Genomic DNA, 19,962 nt, shown 5'->3' with positions numbered 1-19,962 from the left:
GAAATACACATTTCCAAAATCAAAAACTGAAAAGAACTGAAAATATATTTTGATTGAGGAAGCACTTGTTTTTACTAAACCATCTAACCCATGTATTTTCTTAGATGGTTGTACAAACAATAACGATATTATGTCATATCCATATCATAACAGACGACATATGCTCAAGTGATGAGTTTTCTTAGTTATATTTTGTAGGGTCTTAAACCTACACTGTGAAGTGCCTTGGCAATCATTTTGTTGCCACCATACAAATAAACTAAATTGAAATGAATAGAACATCAAGCCCCACACTTCTGCCTCTATATACACTTTGTCCAAAATACTGGCTCACACCACCAAATCAATGTACAAAGCAGGGCCCACAAGGACATGGATGAGCATGTGTGATGTGAGGGAACTTGACTGACCTGCACTGAGCCCTGACCTTGCTTTGTGGACTGAGGTCATTGATTTGTAGGGTGAACCAATACGTGTGACAATAAAAGTGTAAGTACCTGAAATAAATTTTAACAAACGGGTAAAAGAAGGAAAAAAAATCAAAACTGTTGCAAGATGACGAAAGAGCTTGTCTTCATTGTTGTTCACCTCGTGTAGATTTCCAGAAGCATGGGCCATGGATCGTCTGTGGAGACACAGGTAGCAACACATTGTTCACTTAAATTATACAAGAAATTAACTATAAATGGCAACAACAGTTACCTAATTTGAAGCTTTCCACTCAAATTCAGTAAGCCGCTGGAGGAAAGTTGTGACATGTGAACAACAATGTTAATGTGAACAACCTTTCGCTTCACAGTGGTCCCAGTCTTTCTGCTTGTCCCAACCTTGGAGGTACATTTTGTTCCCTCTTCAGGGTTTATCCTTACAAAAACCTTAAAGCATACCACAATAAATAGTAACATAGAGAAACATTGAGTTGTGATGTGAAAAAAAATGACCTGCTTAGGGATAATTTATTCATCATCTATCACTATTAGCTAACTGTTCAAACATACCTCTGAATTAGTGCCAATGTTGCACACGCTGACTCCTGGTATTCCAGGTTCAATACACAAAATGAACCAAAGAAGACTGACATTGCATCAGCACAGGTGTTCTCTTTGTCCAGCTCAACAATTACACGCCCCTCTGCACTCACCATCCAGCAGGTGGAGGCAATTAAACTTTGTCCTTAAATGTATAGGGGCAACATGTTGTCATTATGCAACACAAAATAATTTCAATACTTCACTTCTTCACACTGTCTAGATAATCATAAAGCAAATAGCTACATACAGTTAATTATTAATGGCCTTATGTAGTCCGTGTTAACATATTATAATTGTACATAATTAGGAATTATTCTGCACATTAAACACACCTAACAAAGAGTCAGCCCAATTAAATTACCGGAGTTTCATCAACTGTATGGTTATTTTGGAGTTTATAGTTTGTGCTGCTGTTAAACTTTACAGTATTGACTTCAGTATTTCTGCTGTTAGTGTAGCTAGACTACCATGTTGATCAGTAATATGTAATATGTAATGTGAAATTTGATATTGTTACTTTGCTGGATTTACCGAGACACATGTCCAACAACCTTGGTTTATAAAGGAAATTACATAAATGTGAGCTAAATAAACAGAGACTGGATACCTGTGTCCACGAAAAGCTCCTGTGCCAAACAGAAATTGTAATATGGTCTAATCAGCTCTATTTCATAAATGACTTCTTACCAAGCATAATCAGCCTTGGAGTGTCTGGCAGGTTGCTCTCTGCTACAAGGGACATACTGGTAGATGTTTCCTGCCAGATAAAGGACCAAGACATTTTATGTAACGGAAAAAAAACAGGACAGCAAGCAACAGCATTAAACCTAGAGCTGTATGAAAGAAGCTTACATCTGCTAAGACAAAGAGGGAGTCTTCATTTTCCTTTTAATACTTCATCATGAGAAGTATGGCTGCTGTGCCAACCTTGTTGTTGGTCAAAACTTCCTCACTTTCTATCTGCTGGATGAGTGTCCTTATACCAAGGTTCAATCTGAGCTTCTGGGTGGAGAAATAGTTACCAATCCTTCTGCCTTTGGTTATGAGGGCCTGACTTAAGCGCTCACTGATATCAATACCTGTGAGTTTGTGAAAGTGATTCGAAAGACCTTTCTGAGTAAACAAGAATGGCCACTGCTCCTGAATTTCAGCTACTGAAAGTGAGGGACAACTGTTAATAAGGTGCCGCTGAGAAATATATGTGAGGCACATGAAGTCATCCACATCAGGTCTCTCCAAAGCTCCCGGTCCTTGTGAATTAAAAATTGTTAACACGATGTCTTTCTTTTCCTCTAAAAAGCTGACGTTTCCCCCTCAGGAAGTTCAACTGGCTGCCAATGAATACAGCCATAGCTATCCACAAGGCATCTAACTTTTTTATGTGAGATTGCATTACTGTTGGGACTGCAGTCTTCCTCATTCCTGGTTCTCTTTGTTTGACGAAGTCTATGTGTTGTATTATCTCGATTAACATGTTCAACTCTAGATTTGATGCTTCTTAGTAGTGAATAATGTCCACAATGATCTTAGCAACATTTCTCAAGATGCACGTTTAAGGTCTGTTGCCATCTGAAAAAAGAGAGATCATTGGAAAAGCTACTTTATATGGCTATTTCAACAAATATGTCCTCACTAAAAGATAAACCCTGCAGCATACCCACATCCAGGAACTTGACAGCTGAGGTAACCAGTGAACTTGTAGAAGTTCTCCTCAGTGGTCTCCCTTCTTGTTCTGTGATTCCTAGGCATATGTGAATGAAAGGCAGAAAATGTTCTGAAAGTGGCAGGACAGTTCTCAGTTACACAAGAAAACCTACATGTTTGTGGCTTTTAACATGCAAACTGAACAATATAAATTTGTGTGCACGGAAGCCACAAAATTTAGAAATACACATAGTTGCAAAAAGTTCAAAGACCAATTACCTTTCCTAAATGACATATGCAATGCAAAAAATAAATAAATAAATAAGAGTATTGTCAATAGGGAGCAATTCCCAGTTTTTACATGATCAAACTTATTCATAAAAGGCTTCAATAAACAGAAAACGTGTGCCAACAAAAAGCACAGTAAAGACAAGTGAGCAGTGCACAAAAATGAAAAGACATTTGATCTTGACGCTTAAACTGGTTTAGCCTGATTAAGTCAGCACCCCGCACCAAACAGGTAGTACAAGCACACCTGAAAACACCGACCAGCTAACAGCTTTAAGCATTTGGGCGCAACCTCGGTAGTTCACCGATTCACCTGTTGCAAACGTCCAAGTTTTTATCAAGTCTCATAAATCCATCGACAACTATTAACTAACTAGTCTTTTGAGTCTTCACAGTCATAACTATTGAGATTTTGTTTTAGCACTTGAATGCAAATAACCTGGCAGGGTAGCTTAAAAGTCAAAACAAACAGTAATAAGAATGCATTTCTGACTTCTTTCGAATAAGTGAAAAAAACACTTACCTTCAGACTGATTAGCTGGTGTCAATCCAACTTTAATGTGTCCCATGTCAGTCAGTTTTAGGGAAAAAGTGTTACGTTTAGATGTTTCATTTACTTTTGCGATACTCCCGCATGGACGAGAAATTTGGAGTCTAGCAGAGTTGTCACAAATAGCATACAATCTTCAGTTATAATCCAATCAACCGTGCATTTAACCTGACTGAACTCCATCCAATTACTTCTGCCTACTTCTAATACGTCACGTTGTACGTCAGGTGAAGGTGTGGTGTTGGCTATCACTCTCCCATTGAGATGTGTAACAAGTGCTACACCCACCTGTCGCAAAAAAAAGGTTTAAAAACGTGACAATCGCTTTAAAAACACAACCCAACGCGCTACACATGAACAAACATTATCATGTATTTCCAGGACATCTCTTTTGAACCAAGTGGTGCTACAAAGGAATTATTTCTTTAGGAGAGTGCATTTAATAGCAGTCTGGCCTGCCACAAAATGCACCGCTAAAAATACAGTTTCTGCTTGTCCCAGAATTTATCAATTTTGAGAGTGAAGTTGTAGGACTGATGCTGGTTAGTGGTCTAGGTTTCATGGATGTGACACCTGAACTTGTGTAAAATGACCACCAGAGCATATTATTAGGTTAGTTCACTGTAGTTAGGCAGAGGTGTCTTAAAAAGTACCACCTTATACAAAACAAACGAAGTTCCAGTATGAGAAAGAATAAGAAGAGAAAAAAGCAACACCCTGCTACATGAAGTCATTTTTAAACATTACTCTAAATGTAACAATTAGTCTTTGTTTCTAGCCATACAAAAAATAAGTATACTTTAAGTTCATATCATGAAGTATACTTCAAGTATATTTCCCAAGTATACGTTACCTAGTACATATACTACTAATGCTTCTTGGGACTATATTGGCCCCCATTTTAGTACATAAAAGTATACTTGAAATTAATTTTTAGATGTACTTTTTGTTCACCATAAATGTACTAGCAGAATGTCCTTTCCAGTCTATAAGAGTATACTTAAATTATACTCTATTCTAGCACAATACTTACGTTACAAGTATACTATTAATTTACTTTTTAGTTTATATTTGAGATACTTCTGATTGAAACAGTAACTAAAAGGCAGTTGAAACTTATTTTTTTCACATGTAATAAAGCCCTTCATTCCTCAAACAGTCAGATAACAGCTCCAACTATCAGAAGGCTTCCTCTGCAGAGAACTACACTCATAGCTCAAGTACCAGAACTATATTGTAAACAGGTAATAAAATGATTGGAGAGTTGAGGTTTATTCGCTATTGACACTTTTCACTCACGGTTTGAACAATTTCATTTTTTACCCCACTTACTCTGTTCAAAAGGTAAAAGACATTACACAAGAATCTTTGACAGATTCTTCTTTTAAAACATCAGTCATTTGTTTCATAGTTTTAATTTCACAGTTAAAGCACTGCAATGCATGCTGGGTATTTATTTGTACTTCAGGTATACTTCAGGTATACTTCAGGTAAACTACATACTACATAGTATACTACTAGCACTAGTATAGTATAGTATAGAATACTACTAGCACTAGTATAGTATAGTATAGAATAAGTGTACTTATACTTTTCTGTATACTTCTAACTGTACTTAAAGTATGCTTAAATGTAATTTGGTCTAAAAAAATCAAGAAAATACATACAAAGTAAGCGAAAGGTATACTTGCTTGTATTCTAGTTTTTAAAGTATACTTATAATATACTTGAATATTCTTTTTTGTAAGAGTGAGACTGGTTGTTTGATACAAGTGGAATGTAATAACATTTCGCATTGTTTGAATAAACAAATACATTTATTATAATATGAGGTTCAATTCAAAAAATTCAATTTTAGTGTAGCTGCAACTTACTCCTTAAGTTAAAAATAATGCTGTATATTGTAGTTTATATACTCTCACAATGAATTGCATTTTATACACTCTGAATGAGGTTTTAAGTAATTACTCTTAGATCTACAATAGAGAAGAACAGAAATCCAGATGGTGTAATAGTATAATCTCAGTAACATCACCAATTGTTACATTTGCTGTATTTTACAGCTGTTTCCATGAGTACAGTGAGTACCATAAAAATAATGTAATCTCATGGAATTTTCTCACAATGACATGCAAATTACAGTACTAAACTGCTAACATCCTTTAGAGTTTTTACTGTTGATTTTGCAGTACTACGCTATGGAAATTACTGCAAAGGCTAACAGTGTACACTCAGTTCTTCCAAACCTTTCATTCATTTGTCAAAATGACTTATTTTTTCATAAATACTCAAAAAAAAAGACTAAATTAATTGTGTTAATTGTGTAAACCAAATTGATAACAATGTTTAAATATTTTATCAAGATACGAGAGGTATCTAGAAGTATAATCCTCATCTCTTCAAGTTTTCTGCATCTTGTCACTTACTTTAAATGTCTACTGTAGCATTTAAAGCACACTGTAAATGTAAAAGAAAATAACAATTACACAGAAAAGCACAAAACTAAAGTATGTAAATAGACTGTGAGTACAAAAAAAGATGTACTCTACAGACAATAACGGTGATAATCACTAGGCACTAGGAAGAAGAAGCGGGAGGGGGGGGCTGCTTCTACCCTCGGCACTCTTCTGTGTGTTCCTCTTCCTACTTCTCTGACAGACCGCTGTCCCCTCCACAAATTGTTTTAATTCCCTTCCGCTTTATCTTTTACAGTACCCATTTACATCGTTGATAATTAGTGTGTCTATTCCGCATATGACGACAGTGAAATCATGTTAGCAAAAAGACCACAAAAACAAACGCAACTAAAACTTGTTCCAACTTCTAAACTGTAGGCACTCGTTTTCCAAAATGCCCATTTTTTTCTCAAACGTACTTTTTTTTTTCAAACGTACGTTTGAAAAAAAAAATGCTTGGAATGAAATGACACCAATATTAATGAGCAATGAGAAATGCTCTTCCTGTTGTGAACAAGTTAAAAAAAATGTTCTGAAAAACTTTTCATTGCAAACTGGAGCTATTGTTTGATTTGGAGTTAAAGCATCTGTGAGGAAAGAGGATAAAAAGTAAAACGCTGGCTGCTACTCACCTCAAGCTGTTCCACATGCACATCTAAGAAAAGCCAAAGCCCTGGTAAAAACGAAAAAAACAACAGACGTTCCGACTTTCATTTTCATATCCTGGCACGCCCCGAACTGTAGTGAAGGGGCGGGGCTTACACGAAACGTAATGAGCGAGTATTGACAGTATTACTGGTATGAACAGTTGCTTATAACTTTTTTGAGAGACAATATTTTGCTGAAAAAATGCTTTCTTTCGCCAAAAACAAAACAAAAACGCATGCACGTCTTTACACGTAAAGAAATCATGACCTTTAAGGCTTCAAACCACCGCTATAAAAAGTGTTTAAGTATTAGAGTATTAAAGTTTCCATCATTACAAACTTTCCTTTTCTGGCATTGAATACAAACGGGAACTGCTTAAGCTTTCAGTTCCTATTTTAAGTGTTGCATATCTCAGTTTCCTGCAAAGAATTAGTCCATAGATACCCTCTTTTTTCCCAGTGTGAAAACGCAGAGTATCAGAGATTCCAAATATGGCAAGAATCGATCAGTCCTCTGACCGAGTATTTGAGGTGCGTTTATGGTGCTTTCTATACGATATGAAGAAGTAAGTAAAGTTTAGTGAGATACAATACTGTGCAAAAGCCTTTATATTTCTTTATATTTTGCTTCCAAGGAGCCAGACTTGAAGAGCTTTCAAACTTCTTAGGACATTAGGTCTTCTCCCTGACCATTTACATAGACTTTTTCTACAATTCATTCAAGAATAACAAATACATGTTGCTATTGTGCAACATTTTTACACAAGTTAAAATGTTGTGTAAAAATCCAGGTCATTTTAGTAAGTTTAAATAATTAAATGGTATTAAGTATCTACTATTATAATAAAGTTAACTATTCGTAAAGATTTGGAATTACTATTGTTAAAAAAAAAAGTTCTTAGTTCAGAAATTTAATCATGATGTTATTTATATAAATTAACAGTTAATTAATTAGCAATTAAAATAGATGCATCCATCTGCAAAACACCCAGTAAAACAAGCAACTCACAATGGAGACATAATCAGAATCATAATATCTGAAGCTGTGCTGAAGCTAAATCTTGAGCTCATCAGTTGAATGATTACATGATTTATGACCTTCTTCTAATAAGCTCTCTCTGCCTCTCTTTTTCATCTTCTCTGCAGACAAAGCCAAAGCCAGATGAAGATGTTTTATTCATGGATATTATTAATGTCAAACACGGTCCTGTAAAGGTGCAAAACAAACCATTGTTCTGCATCTGGAGCAATGGTGCTTGTGAACATGACACTACGGCTCTATGTCTGGTTTGCATATTCAGTCGTGTACACTCCCCCGTTTTTTTAAGAGAGCTGAGGAGTATTCACTCGCATCCCATGCTGCCTTGCTGTTTCAGCCGGCGTCGATAGGCGCGGTCTGTTCCTGCTCTCTGCATTTCCATCCCTCACTCCCCTCCCTCTTCCCCACCCACCTTCATTTACACTCATCTCAGTGAGGACCTCTCTCACCAGGGGCTGCTCTCTACGCTACATCTCTCCTCCTATCTGCATTTTCCTTCATTCTCTACCCTTGTAGAGACTGTCTATAACATCCTCCTTCTTTTGCATCCCTCTTTGCCCTTGTCTCATGCTGATGACATATGAGGCTGGGGATTAATGTAAAGGGCAGCCCTCTGCGCTGGATCCGAGAGCTGAGGTGAACGTCTGTTTTTCCATCACAGTGGAAGAGTGCTATAGACTGGGGAGCATCACTTATGCCAGCAGGTTACATCCCCTGGAGCAGCAACGGGACAGCCTCGGGAGAAAACAGCTGCACTGAAGCCCCACGTGCATGGCTGGATGTGCTTTGTGTTGATAGATAGTACACTGAAAAAGGTAGGAAGAGGGCAGCAACAGAGGGGAGAGTAGTATTTAGCAAGACGCAAACCTCCAAATAACAGTTTTGGGGGAGGTGGGTGTGGGATTCACGGGGAGTGTTTTAAATGTGAAAGGAGGAGTTGGGGTCTGCTCTACTCTGCTCTCAGATCAAAGAACTGGAAGAAGGAGGATCGCACAGACTGAAGAGTCAGAGCGAGAGAGAGAGAGACTGGAGAGACTCCAGTCTCCAGAGACCACAGAATTGCAATTGAAGAGACTGTCTGCAGCACAGGGGGGGTGGTTATAAGGACACAAAGTGAGGGAACCAATCAATGGTCTTCAGATCTTCATTTGGACAGTGTGAGCTTACTTTGTGAGTGAAGACTCAGATTAAGAGGACATCGAAGCAGGTCCCTTTAGGAAATTGGAGGCATTCCCTTTGCGCAGAAATCTATAGGAGGATCCAAATATGGCTGTCCAACTCATCCCTGAATCAGCCGTGTGTTTGCTCATGGTGAGTCTCAGAGGAGTACGGGACTGACACCACTGTCTATTCTTTATTCCTTTTGCTGTTTTCTCTTTCTTTCACTGGCATGCTTTCTCTCACCATTCTCCTCATGGCGCGTGCCCATGCTGCCACTGCCATCTCATTAAAAAGGATGCTGCTTGTTTGCCCCTCCCCTTTACTACCATCTACGGTCCTTTTATCATTTGATAACTTCCTTGTGAGAGGCATAGCTCACTAAAGAAATGTGTGTATTTTCCACCCAAGTGAGAAAACTCTCGCTTTTGTCCTCCACGTGTTCCACTACTGCACTGGTCAAGTGTGGGAGAAATGGCTCACAGACTGCAGATGTGAGGGTGCGGTGTTGATCGTGGTGCCTCTGGATGTTGGAGACAGTTTAATTTAGTATATATATGTGTCCTATGATTAAGCCCGCGAGCAACGACCTAAGGTTTATGCCTTCAGTGCAAGCAGATAAGTTGCTAAACTGAAGTGTTTTCTGTTTTGTGCAAGGTCAGCATGTGAACACTGCCAGTATACAACACTGAATCAAATCAATTTCATATTATAGAGCGAACAGTTTTGCTGCAACCCATGGGATTTCTAGGATCTTGTTAGTGTTGAACCCAGTCTTTTATTGGCATGAAACAGACTGGCTTGGTTCACGTGGTTCAGATCTGGCCATAGAGAGTGATGCAATAGAAATACATAACATAAGCTAAAAATCCAGTAAACTCCATTTGGTCCTCTGTCCAGCCTAACTGTGAAACAATGGCGCTGCAGCTTTGCTGCATGTGTTCATCCTATGATAACCACCAATGAATGACCGTAAAATCTGTATGGAGGGTGACTTCTTATAAAAGAGTCTGTTCTGCTCATTTTCATTCTATAGTGTTGGCATTCTGCAGTCCCAGGGGAGTCATGCATCGCTGCACTACCTGCTATCTCCACCTGTCATGGCTGTCTGTTACTATGGCAATAGGCCATGCAGTCCACTTGAAAGAGAGGTGGTCGTAAAAAAGGACGAGGGCAGGAGGAAAGTGCAAAATATGATGGACAGGCAAAGGATGGAAGGGGCAAAGCATGAGGATTTGAAAAGAAGATGAAACAAATTAGCCATGGAAAAGTCAAAGTAAGCTTTTAGCATCATCATGGCGATATACTGCAAGAAATATAATTACCCTGATGATGGTTTCCATCAAAATGGGATTTGGGGCTTTGGGGACATAACTTCAGGCATCATCAGATCTGAAGCAGAGAATTTGTGTCCTTTGACTCCACATTTTCTGCTATTTTGCTGCAAGTATGCATTAGCATAGAAGGTGTTCCATTATAAGTGTCCCTGCTGTCATAAATGACAGGCACAAAAAGCTTTGCTGCCATCCCAGTTTCACAGCCTCTCTCACATTTGTCCTTGATGTCCTACATCCACAGTCTTCTCACCTTTTAGATCTACTCCCCACAAGCTTACCAAAATGAGCTCACCTTGACATGTATACCACTTGCTCTTTTGGCATTTTCTTTGAAAAATATTTATTGATGACTGTAAAGCTGATCAAACATATGGACTAACGTGTCTTAACTCTGATATTTGAAATTTTCCCATATCTCATTTCAGAGCTCAGTTCACAAAATCTGTGACATTTGCATTCATGCTGTGAACCCATCTTATTTATTAATGGGAGTTTAGCAGCTATGTGTGTGTCTGCATGCTCTTGTGTGGCGTGGGCCGAAATATTAATATTGATCATGCTTCCTGGCTCTCTGTGTATTAATATTTTAGGTGGTTAGGTGATTATCTGCTGCAGTAATTACAGGCAATGCTGTAAATAATTTCCACAGACAGCACAACAAACAAGTCACATCAGAAACAGCAAAGTCAGACAGATCCAGTAGATTGACTGAATTAAATCTATAAAATGTTATGGCTAGGAGGAGAAATGTGCAGGGCTTCATCTTCTTGGTTTGTTTTATAAATATAGGACTAAACTCTGGGATATCTTTTACTAGATGCATGTATATGCATAGACAGTGCTTGCTTCTAATGAGCATTAGTTTTAGAGTAGAATGAAAAGAATCAATGGCATGACTGATTCCAGCTAAGATATCCAGAGAAATGCTGCCAACTAGTACTGGAATAGGTCATAAACTACATTGTATGTAAAGGCATTAACAGGAATTTGTCTGTGAGCTTCATTCCTAGCCTAAATGGGAAATACTGGTTCACAAAGCTAGTTACTATTTTGAGCCCACACGTGCACATGTTCTTACGCTTCCCAGTAATGTGTGTATCCACAACTGCACGCTTGTTTTTGTACTTTAAATCAGAATTGGCACAAGCACTAGTCTTTGCCACAACACATACACTGAGCTGATTAGCTCTGCTCTGGCTCTCTCGCTCAGAGAACCCCCCAGCCCCTCCAGGCTCTCGGAGATGATGGAGAGGTGCAGAATTAAATCCGAAATAGAATCAAACAACTATAGTGTTGCCTTTTAATTAGCGTAGGAGAAAAATAAGAGCAATAATTAAAGACTAAATCCACCCTCATCGTAAGCGCCAGTCTCAAGGTTTAGGTTTTGATGCAGCTAATCCCGGATTTATCATAAATTCCATGTGATAAAGTGTCACATGGAATTTTACTTCATGAAGAAAATGAGGCTGACAAAAATGAGAGCACAGTTTGCCCCAGTGTGTTCTGCTCTGATTCATTCATTTTAATTTTAGAGCTCTCCCGAAAGAGTGGTTGTCTTTTTCCATATGCAGGGGCAGCTGATCAATATGCATGTTGCTATCTGTTACACTGGACCTCACAAAACCCAGCAGCAAGAAACCAGGGCAAACTAGTATCTTGACACACAGACAACCTAAATGGATTATCTTCCTAATGCTGGAGGGGTCTGCTCTGCATACAGTGAGGAAACAGCAGATCACTTTTTTTCAATGTCCACAGCTGCATATATGTGTTAGAGGTTTTCTGATTCTTGCAGGGGACAGTAAACATCTATAAAAGCTGCACATCTGTTTTTTAAACGGTAAATTCATGTTGATAACTTCATAATGCAGCTTTTATTTATAGTCAGGTAAGTGTCTAACTAGGGACCTGTAGCTACACAAAAAGAGAAACTCCAAAGCACAGACCTCATGTCGCCCTTCATGTTGGTGCCCATGTGTCTTCATTACTGTCCTTCATTCAATTATCCTCTCACTGAGGATGGACGCCAGATGACCTAGTGTGATCAAGCCAGGGGATTCATTCAGCAATAATCAAATCACTGCTCGATGATGTGATGTATCAAGTGGGTGCGTGTACGTGCAGTTTAACTGCAGTGTCCATTCAATATATTTATTTATCCCTGCAAAAACCTGCAATTAAACGCGTGTACACTGTGGGTTTTTGGAAATTATTTTTCCCAGCACTGGATTACTAGGTCGCACTTTCCATTTTTGACGCAGGCGACAACAGAAGAGCAAGTGTACAAATGGAGGAGGGCTGAAGAGCATGGGGGAGGGTTAGCAGAATGACATCATACTGAGATAATTGATTACTGCCCTGCAACAAAGGCAGAGGGGCATAACATTTGGTGTGTGTATGTGTGTTTCTGTATGTGGCCAAAATGTCAACACAACTGCTTGTATCTCTGGTACACCTGGCTGGGAAATGCACAATAGTTAGCAGTTAATGAAGTACAATTCTGCAGTTTCTGTGCATTTTGTAAGAAAATAAGCTTGACATAATTTTAAAACTACCTACAATCCACACAAAGGTGCTTGTTTGTAAAAGCACACATAACTATAAACCACACAAAGACACATACTGTCATAATGCTGCGAAGACAGAAAGTAATGTCCCAATGAACAAATTTATAACCTGCACAGATTTGAAGTTCTTATTGGTGATTAGTATGAACAAGAAGCAGAGGCACAGATGGCATCCCATTACTGCTATTCTTTTTTATTGATGCCTCACTATCTTCCACTTTATATTCCTGTCTGCACGCTGTAGGCTACTCTTGCCTACTTTTCCTGCACCACTTTATTTTTGCTTATTTGTTTAGTGCTAGTTTGTCTGTAATAATATAAGAATTTGTCCTTTTACAGCCGCAGTCTGGCTGCAGAACAGTCATGCTTGAGTGATGTTAGGAACCAGTACTGCTGATGTCAGCTAACTAAATCTCTGGAGTTGCTGCAGGAAACACTGCAAGAAACAGTTTTACTCTAAGTTGGATCAAAAAGCCCTTTTCAAACCTCTTTACACCACTGGTGCTACTTTTCGCTGTATTTATACTTATTATTCTTTTGGAAGTGCAAACACTGGATTAAAGTTGGTTGTTTTAAAAGCCTATTTTGTCCGTAAATAAATATAAGCAAATCATTTGTGCACAAAATTTGATGATCATAAAACTGCAGTTTGTTGATAAGTGTCATCACCATAAACACCATCAACATACGACAAATTACTTAATTAATTTTGGACTTAGCCAATGTTTCATTTCTTCAGAGCAAATCATCTTAAACTGGAATACAATTTGACATTTTGTAACATATTTAACTTCCAATTAAAAATAAAATAAACTTCAATAATAAAGACAGGAACAATTTCAATTCACTATTTTTTTTTCTTATAAGTAAAATGACCAGAATTAAAGTGCGTGTATCTCTTCCTCATATGCACAGAGGTACACAGTAAGCACAAGGTTTTCAGGTAGTTTGTGGCCTTAAGATTACACTTAGCCTTCAGTGCCCAACATGAAGTAGTAAAAAGTGAGCAAATCTGATGGAGTGGAAGAAAAATACCATCCAAGAGGAGAACTGTTTCTTAAAAATGTAAGTCCAACAATCACATTTTGGGTTAACCTAGGTTTATTGTCCTCTGATGAAGGTATTTATTTATTAATTTTATTATTTGTTGTCTTTAGCTAACTGCTTTACTTACATTAGCGGCTAACATGAGTTACAAGCTAACTATCCTTTTGTTGCTGGGTAAGCAGGATAATCTGTTTTGAGTGTATCTGTCAAAAACAGCTGTTAAAAAAGATAAGATTAAACTATAGAAGAGTTAAATATGCAGTAAACTAAACTGGTACTGCTGGAGCTTTGAATTTATACTGTGCAACTAATCACAGTATTGGCTGATTAAGATCAAAAGAGCATCAGAAATGTCTTCTTCAGAGTGGATTTGGCTGTGATCTTTGTGGAATAAATTAATTTTCAGATGTGTTTCCCCCCCTTTTTTGGGTTTGCTTATTTTTGCTTTACTTACTAGCTAAGAATTTAATTATTGTAGAATGAGAAAAGGGGGAGGGTAGAGGGAAGCAAACAAGAGAAACAGTTCAAATCTCAGAACATGCATAAATGTATAAAGGTTGGTGTTTGTGTGCCAGTGGCTAAAGCGTGTAATTAAATCTTCTGAACTGTTTACAGTCTCTTTAAGGACTATTGATGAGCTGCAGAAATTAACTGACTTCGCCATAGTTTCAATTAGCATTAGTAGTGGTCTTTGTTTCTAGCCAGAGGAAGGTCTCAGGTGTGACTGTTGGAAGTGTTTGCAGTAACAGCGTGGTGTTTGCACTGCATCTTAATGTATGCTGCAGCCTCTCAGTGATGTGTGACAGCATTTCTTGAGAACCTAATGGCTGCCAGGTTATCAGCTGAGCTTAGCTGGTGCAGGTAATGTGAGTGAGGGGTTAAGGAAACTGCCATTAATGAGCACCAGCATGCACCCGGCAGATGCTCATCACAGTCTGCCAATCCTTCCCTGTGCTGTGGCTCCCTGCCTTCACCCTGATGCTTGTTAAAGCTCTCTGTCTCGTTGTCAGGCTACCTCTTCAGGTGCATATCTGTGCAGTGAAATTATCCAGGCTTTCTAATTATGGGTTACTGCAGTGCATAGAACGAATATGGGATGAAACGTGTACATTGATTTATATACTCACTCATGACATAAAATGTGGTCTCTTGAATAAATATTTAAGAGCAAACAAAATGCTTAGATCCTGCATCAGTTTTAAGAGATTCCCCTTTTGGCTATTGTTGACTTGCAGGATATTGCTTTCAGTAAAGTGCATATAAGATATCCATCTGATGGCTGCCCTCCTTTAAGAGGTCAGGATGCTGTGGAAAAGATCAGGGCAGATAAATGAGAGATGTTTGTACTGGTGCATCGAGACACAATAAGCTCAGTATGGAGCGTAGGGCGTGAACCGTGAGATAAAGGTAAAGTGAGCTGGATTTGAATGTTTCATTTTTTGCTTATTTGCATGTCAGTTTCAATAAAGTGAATGCATAAATAATTTTCCAGGGCAGTGGCAGTGTCACATTCACAAGGTGCCACCTGTCATGTGAGCCAGGATGCAGGTTTAGGGGAGGGGCAGCAGGATGGCACAAGAGGCGGGGAGTAACAGAGGCACCAGGCGGTCTGATTGGCTCACCATCTGTCTCTGGGACCGAGCAGATGTCTGACTAGAAAGACCAATCTCGATTTGCTTCCAAGTTCACTTTCCCTCCCTTTGTGTGGGTGTGTGTGTGTCTGCTGCTGTGAATGTGACTGCCGTGGGTCATGGATGTGTATATTTGTGTGTGTGTGTGTGTGTGTGTGCTACAACGTGCATGCATCTGACATTTCACACTCTGGTTGACACAGGTCCCAGAGGGGCTGATTGTCTTCCATATGGAGTGAGTTAACATAGAACAGGCCCTTGTCATAATGAAGAGCTGTCCTGTTAGCAGCACTTACAAGGTAGGCATGAAGAGAAAATATGACGGGTGAGTCACTTTGTCATACATGTGCAAAGTAACTCACCTGTCACATTTTCTCATCGTGCCTACCTTGTACGTGCAAGGTTATGTTAGGTAAACTCAGGGAATATTTTTGCAGCTTCCTTTTTTCTGCTCCAAAAGATAAGGAATCATTTGAAGAGCCCTTTGTGTAAAATGAGAGATATATCGTCTTCATCTGGGTCAAATTATACATGCCAATCCTATGGAAAGTCAGCAAAACACCCTACATTAATAAAGCAACAACCCTGAAGAAGGCAGGGTTTAGCTACTATAGAACCGTGATGGTTGTTGGGCAGGACACAGATCAGAATTGTTCTAAAAACCACACTTAGTCATGGTTTCAGTATATTTATTTATAACAAAAAGCAGTTGTCTACCAGTGAAGTCCTTCAATTATATTCAGTTGATCCAGTAATAACAGAAGGCTTGATTAGCTCCATTTTTGTACTCAGCAGCCAGGTTTATCTCATAATTCTCTTCTGTCCGTTGTTGCCGTGATACATCGGTTGCAGCAATATTGGAAACAGAGATACTGGTCCATTGTTTATAGAGATAAAGTCGCAAGGTTTGTCATCCAGGAGACTGAATTGTGTTCTGTTTGACACTGTGTTTCCACTCACTTGTAAATTTTTCTCACTGGTTTAGTTTAAACACCAAAAACCTCTCGGTTAAATTTAGGAAAAGGTGCATGGGCATTTAAAACGTTTTAAAATGCTCCTGCACCTCATTAGCACAGCATGTTGGTCCTTGCATGTTTGTGTGTTTAAATGCGTTGCAAAGGGTTGTGCACTTTAAAAGTGTCCATACAAGCGTTCTGGTGACCATGTCAAGAACGTGTTTTGGGTAACTGTGAGACTTCTTTGGCAAAATGGCTGTATTTGCTGCCTAAAACTGGTTGTTTTTGCATACCAGGAAACAGTTAATTCACAGTTTCACTAACAAATCAACTTTTTTCTTTGTACTTCTTAAATTTCTCTCTTAATGTCAGAGTGCCTCTTATTTGAGTTTTTTTTTTTACCGTTCTTCTGGGTCCTCTCCATCTTTTAGCCATGTCTTGACCCACTTAGCCCACCTGAACCGCATCAACATTTCTAACAAAATGTGGCATGACAATGTTACTGAAAAGCAGTGACTTTAAAATAATCAACGACAGCATCTGTTTGCTTTTTAATGTAAAACGTTAACTGTTTGGTTGTGTATATGCCAAACTTCATGTTGCCCATGATGAACTCACAGTAGCTGTGGAGATGTTTGTCTCCTTGTTTAATAATATTTTCCTGCTGGCTGCTCAAATTGGCGAATGGTAGCTGCGGTCCTCCTGGCCTACTGCTTTAACTTTGCTTTAAAGAAAAGAAAAGAAAGAAAAAAATGGGTGTATGGGCAGTGAAACCAGGAACAAATCACCAACATCCTGTTTTCAGCAAGAAATAGAAGACTTTCTGAGACTTGAGAAACTCTTTGCTTTGTGTGTACTGCAGTTTATCTATGTGTCAGTGTTCAGTTCTTAAAATATTCCATGACAGTCAGATGTAACTGAATCAGCACACCCCATCAGACTGACTTTGCTGCGTCTTTCTTTTTTGTCTCTCGCTTCCACAGACATATGACCTTGGTTGTCCTAGCAACAGGCATCTTATCCAACGCTTTTTGAAAAAAATCTTTATTTCTCTACGATTAATTTCCAGTGGAGATGTTTGTGATGTAGAATATATTCAAAACAAAACCTATGTAAACTTGAGGATCATGTTTATGTTTCATGTCAAGGCTTACCCAGTATAGCAGGGTAACAAACAGGATATCCATTTAAGGCACCATTAACAATGACTGGCCTCATTTGAGTGGGTATTTGAATAAGGTTTTGAATGTGTTTCAGACGGTTTAATTATAAGGTGGGAAGTTGAAATGCGAAATGTCATTTCTTCCCGCCGTGCATTTATTGCAATATGTTGAAATATGTTAATGTTAAAAAATATGTTATGTTAAAATGCTCAGTGCCACCAGGTATGTGTTCTTGCTTTTCTGTGAGGAGCAACTGCATGTGTAGTTCAGTTAAGAGAAGTAGCGGAACAGCTATAGAAAAGCAGAAAGTGCAATTTCAGTGCATGATCTTCCTGTGTGAAAAATGATGTAAACTGCAGAACTAGGTGTTGGGAAATATTAGCAGAAGAACAAACACACATGCTGCAACAAAATTAGTCAAGACTGTGTTACAGAGTTTCACATATGACCGACAAAATCTTTGATTTAACTCCCTGTGACCCTTAGAAATGTCATGATTTAGGTGCAATGTTCATTAACTCACTGGGTGTTTTTTTTGTGATGATATGGTAATAGCTTACAGTACAAAAAGTGTCTGTGTGTATATGTGTCTGTATGGCTTTAACTCTTAAACAATGAAAGCAAGACTTTTGTTTAACCCACTGAGTTAAAGCTGAAAGTCTGCACGTCAATAACATTTTGATTGTGTGATTTCATATCCACTGTGGTCGTTTAAAGAGGCAAGATTGTCAATTTATCCAGATATTTATGGACCTGAATGCATTTTACAGCTAATTCTCCATGGAGCAGGGGTAAAATGAAAAAGATGAAATAGCAGAGCAGAGCAAGACAAAGAGGGCCAAGCTATAAACCTTTCGTTTTTCTGCCTCTAGAGGGAGATAAAGACATGATAAAGCCTGTTTGAAAGTCTCACCTTTACTCCAACGTACCTCTTGTCATTGTTGCCAAATAGCTCAGTGTTTGTCTTATCTGTCCATAAAACTTGCATGCATTTTGTATGCATTTGACATGTCCACGTGGGCATCTGCAGATTTCTGCATATTGATGTATATTTCACTTAACTGTGGACAGTGACCCTGGTGTTCATGCACTAGTTCCAGTTCAAGGCAGGTATGAGCCTTAGTGGTTCCAGGGTTCTTCCTGAAGATCCTAACCAATTCCCGCTCATCGGAGGGTAACAGTTTAGGTCTTCTTCCAGGCCTTGGCAAAATGATGGCTTCTACTTACATATAGTGTTTTTAACTGATGATCTTGTATAAATCTGTGAGTTTCCTTGTTAGATCCTCACTGAGTTCCTTGGACTTTCCAATTGTTCCGAGTGTTAGTCAGTCTAATGAGTGCTGTCAAACAAAACCATTTTATGTTGGCAAAAAGGACCTACCAGCTGTAGTCAATCATGATCACTAATGAGAAGTTAATAGGTTCAGCAACAATTATTAAATGTTTTTAATGAAGTTAACATATTCAGGTATGAAAACCATTGAAGATGTATGCTGTACAATCATTTCCACCCTGGCCAAATGCAAAGTTATGACCACAACTATATATCTAATATAAGATCTATGATCATTTGTGCTTTTGAAATTGTACCGTGCATTTTGCAGTTCTTAATGCATCCAGGAGCCTGCAGGAAGTGTTGTATTCTGGTCATTTGAGCACACCTGTCATTACATGCAAATTCAGCCGGTCAGAGAGCATTAAGTCAATAGTAATGTTTTATTATTGCAAATTATTGTAAAAGGTGTGTACCCATGAGCTAGTTCATGTTTGTGCGCACACACAAAGAGAGTAAAAACAGTGTATAAATGAGGAAACAAGAATATTTTTGAAATTTAAAAAATTGTGGCTGCATCCATTTTTAAGTGAAAATTTATTTATGTTTATCTGTTTTGTAATTTAGTTAATTACGGTTCTTATTACAACGATGTCCGGTAATTTGTATTCAGTTCATTTCAAACTAATGCACAATTTCCACCCAGAGCTATTAGCTGAAAACTTAAGACCCAGTCCTGCTGATCAGTGACTGATATCAACACTGACTGACGTTAACCAGCCTAATTCCCTCAGTCATGTATAATATTTAATAAATATATATATATTATTTAGTACTGAGGGAATGTATTACCCAACAGGCACACTGATGACGGGGTGAAGGATGAATTTACTTACTGTATGGATTCCTAATGGTTGTAAAAGTGACAGGTTGCTTCTCCCAAAGACAAGAACTAACAGACTTAAAAACTCCTTTTGTCCCACACGCCATCAGACTGTTTAACTCCTCCCTGGAGGGGAGAGGGAGGGGAAACAGGAGGACAAAGGAGGGGGGAACAACTAAGCTGTAGTGCCTCTTCACCTCACTGTGCAATACCTTTTGTGCAATACTTTGTAAATAGTCAACGGTGCAATAGACTCAATACTTGAAATGTGCAATTCACTTGTATTTTTATT

The 19,962-nt window shown here is 38.5% G+C and overlaps 1 protein-coding gene across 1 annotated transcript in view; it reads right to left on the bottom strand.

Annotated features, from left to right (window-relative positions):
• The window catches only part of LOC102215725 (receptor-interacting serine/threonine-protein kinase 3-like), a 26,640-nt gene extending 19,977 nt beyond the window's left edge, over positions 1 to 6,663 (bottom strand). The window contains exon 1 of the mRNA XM_005752868.1: positions 6,602 to 6,663. The gene's annotated coding sequence lies outside the window, so the exon portion shown is untranslated. The remainder of the gene's footprint in view (positions 1 to 6,601) is intronic.
• Between the last annotated feature and the right edge of the window lie 13,299 nt (positions 6,664 to 19,962).

This window comes from Pundamilia nyererei, unplaced genomic scaffold (assembly GCF_000239375.1).
Source record: "Pundamilia nyererei isolate P.nyererei 1_Seehausen unplaced genomic scaffold, PunNye1.0 scaffold00386, whole genome shotgun sequence".
NCBI classification, from domain to species: Eukaryota; Metazoa; Chordata; class Actinopteri; order Cichliformes; family Cichlidae; genus Pundamilia; species Pundamilia nyererei.
The sequence above is the reverse complement of the archived record's forward strand: the minus strand, read 5'-3'. Positions and strand labels throughout refer to the sequence as shown.